Source organism: Gavialis gangeticus, unplaced genomic scaffold, assembly GCF_001723915.1.
Source record: "Gavialis gangeticus isolate Ggan-Ray unplaced genomic scaffold, GavGan_comp1, whole genome shotgun sequence".
Taxonomy (NCBI): Eukaryota; Metazoa; Chordata; order Crocodylia; family Gavialidae; genus Gavialis; species Gavialis gangeticus.
In genome coordinates this window covers 68,403,043-68,406,604 of record NW_017729024.1, presented here as the reverse complement: position 1 = coordinate 68,406,604, position 3,562 = coordinate 68,403,043, and the positions used below count along the sequence as shown (strand labels likewise).

The window sequence follows — 3,562 nt, the reverse complement described above, 5'->3', positions numbered from 1 at the left end:
AAAAAAAAAAAAAAAAAGCTGTGAAACCAGATCTTTAACAGTCTGTCATATAATACAGAGTTTAAACATCAGAGATGTTGAAAAGGTTGTATAATGCGAGCATTCAGAGCCTTTTACTCTGAATACAATGTCCGTCAGTGGTACTGAAAATACAGATGAGCTTTGTCCATATGACTGGCTTTAGGAAGTACATTTCTGCTGTTGAGAACAGTTCTAAATAACTTGATATGAAAAGAGTATATTGTGCTTCAGAATATTGGTAGATGTAGCAGGACCCATCTTCTAAGAGCAAGACTCTTTAACTGCTCAAAGTCTTATAGTCTCTCTAAAGTTGCTCCCACATTTCTACAAAGCCAACAAAGAGATAGCTAATGCTGAGTGACATGCTGATAGGTACCAGCACAAAAAGCAAGATACCATACATCATGCTGGGTTACAAATGAATGAAAAGTTCATCCTAAATACTCCAAAAAACACACACCACAACTAACCATCCTGTCTCCAAAAGGGACACGTACTGGCAGATAGTGTCGCCAGCAGAGCTTTGGCTTGTTCAACCATTAGATGTTGTTTCAAAAAGGATTGCTAGAAAGAAGTGGGATCTACCTGATGAAGAGGGTAGAGAATTTTAACAGACAGACTTGCTAACCTAGTGAGGAAGGCTGTAAACTAGGTTTACTGGGGGATGGAAATCAAAGCCCTGAGGTAAGTTGGGAAGCGGGTGACCTGGAGGAAGCACAAGCAAGAGGGACAACAGGGGAGGCCATCTCATTCTTTGTGAAAAAGTAGGGCAATTGTCTAGTTACCTCAGGTGCCTATACACAAATGCATAGAGCCTGGGAAACAAGGAGGAACAACTGGAAGTCTTCACAGTCACAGAACTATGACATGAGTGGAACAACAGAGATGTGGTGGGATAGCTTGCAAGATTGCATGCAGTACTGTCATGGATGGGTATAAACTGTTCAGGAAGGACAGACAAGGGAGAGGAGTTGTGCTTTATGTAAAACAGCTGTATAACTGATCAGACCTCCAGTATGAAACTGCAGTCAGGCCTCTTGAAAGTTTCTGGATTAGGGTCAGAGGGGAAAGCAATAAGAGTGATGTTGTGGTGCGTGTCTGCTATAGACCACCAGACTAGGAGGATGAGGTGGATGAGGCAGCCAGCAAACAGCCAGCAGAAATCTCCAGATCACAGGCCCTGGCTATCATGGGGGACTTCAATGGGGAGGGCAATACAGCAGTACACAGGCAATCCAGGAAGCTTTTGGAGTGAGTTGGAGACAACTTCCTGGTGCAAATGTTGGAGAGGCCAACTAAGGGCCATCCTCTCCTTGCCCTGCTGCTCAGTTGACTGATGTGATTGCAGAGCCGCAGGCCATTATTTTTGAAAAAACTCATGGCAGTCAGGTGAAGTCCTGGGTTACTGGAAAAGGCCAAACAGTTCCCATCTTTAAGAAAGGGAAGAAGGGAGGATCTAGGGAGCTATAAACTAGCCAGGCTCACCTTAGTCCCTAGAAAGGTCAAGGAGCAGAGCCTCAAGGAATTAATTTCTAAGCACCTGGAGAAGAAGGTTATTAAGAACAGTCAGCATGGATTCACCAAGAGCAAATCATGCCTGACCAGCCTAATTGTGTTCTGTGATGAGATGACTGGCTTTGTGGATGTGGGGAGAACAGTGGACATGATATACCTTGTCTTTAGCAAGGCTTTTGATACCGTCTCCCACAGCTTTCTTGCAAGCAAGCTAAGCAAGTATGGATTGGATGAATAGACTGCAAGGTGGACTAAAAACTGGCTGGATCACTAGTCTCAAAGGGTAGCAATCAATGGCTCGATGTCTGGCTGTCAGCTGGTATCAAGTGGAGTGCCCCAGGGGTTGGCTGGTCCTGAGGCTGGTTTTGTTCAATATCTTGACCTGGAAGATGGGATGGAGTGCACCTTCAGCAAGTCTGCAGGTGACACTAAGCTGTGGGGAGCAGTACATATGCTGGAGGGTAAAGCTAGGATTCAGAGAGACCTCAACGAATTGGAGGACTGGACCAAAAGAAATCTCATGAGGTTCAATAAGGACAAGTGCTAAGTCCTGCATAGGTACAGGTTAGGGATCAATTGACTAAGCAACAGCTCTACAGAAAAGGACCTGACGGTTATAGTGGACAATACGCTGAATATGAGCCAACAGCGTGCCTTTGTTGTGCAGAAGGCTAATGGCATACTGGGCTGCATTAGTAGAACCATTAGCAGCAGATCAAAGAAAGTGATGATTCCCCTCTATTCAGCACTGGTGAGGCCACATCTGGAGTACTGCATCCAGTTTTGAGGCCCCCACTACAGAAAGGATGTGGACAAATTGGAGAGAGTCTAGCAGAGGGCAATAAAAATGGTTAGTGGGCTGGGACACATGACTCCTGAGGTGAGGCTGAATGAATTGGACTTATTTAGTCTAGAGATGAAAAGACAAAGAGAGGATTTAATAACAGTATTCAGCTACCTGAAGGGTGGTTATAAAAGATGGAACTAGACTATTCTCGGCGGTGGTAAATGACAGAACAAGGAGCAATGGTCCCAGGTTGCAGCAAGGGAAGTTTAGCTTGGATATTAGGAAATTCTCTCTCACCAGGAGGGTCGTAAAGCACTGGCACAGGTTACCCAGAGAGGTTGTGGTATCTCTATCCTTGGAGGTTTTTAAGACCAGGCTAGACAAAAACTTGGCTGGGATGATCTAGCTGGTGATGGTCCTACTTTGCGCAGGGGGTTGGACTAGATGACCTCCTAAGGTCCCTTCCAACCCTCGTTTTCTATGATTTGATAATTCCATAGTTGTCACCTAAATATTGCTTTGGCACCTAAATACCAAAAAGCAGAAAACAAAGCAAGGAAGAACTAAAAGCAAAAAGTTGTCAAATGAATTGCAAGTAATAAACAAATTAAAGAGTAAAAATCAAATTGCTTTCTTAAAATTGTCAGTTTTAAAGCTGTTCTGTGTTATCAGTAACAGCAGCAGCACTTTTTTGAGAATTAAATATCCTTTTTAACCTGATAGAAGCAAAATACACTAACCTTTAATTTAATGTTGTGAAATGAAGTAATGAGCAACATTCAGATGATTGCCTATTTTATGTGTGGGTAATACATTATGCACTTAGGAAGCTGAGCAACCTGGAGAAAAAAAATCTAAAGCACCATAAATTTAACCCACTGTCTCATACAAAACCCAATATGAGAGGAGCTACAGGCCTGAGAGACAACAGCTTACAGCAAGTCCCCGTTGTGGAGTCCCTCCTTTTGAGAAGTGTGCATGGGGCCAACAAAGCTTTGTTTAATATTTCAAAAGCATATTTAGATAGTTTAGTTATATTTATGCATTAAAAACAAAGCTATAAAGCAATCAGAAAAGGCATCACTGTCAGGAGGATCAATTCTAAAATGACAGCTGGAGTTTTATAATTCCCTCAGGATGCAAAAGAATGCTCAAAAAACCCACAATGAAACCCCCCCCCCCAAACCATTTTGTAATGAGTTTCATGAGCTGTGATACTTAAGTTGGCAGCAAAACAGA

The 3,562-nt window shown here is 43.0% G+C and overlaps 1 protein-coding gene across 7 annotated transcripts in view; it reads right to left on the bottom strand.

Annotated features, from left to right (window-relative positions):
• Positions 1–3,562, bottom strand: part of PAM (peptidylglycine alpha-amidating monooxygenase) — a 265,855-nt gene that overhangs the window by 133,073 nt on the left and 129,220 nt on the right. The gene's annotated exons all lie outside the window — the stretch shown is intronic.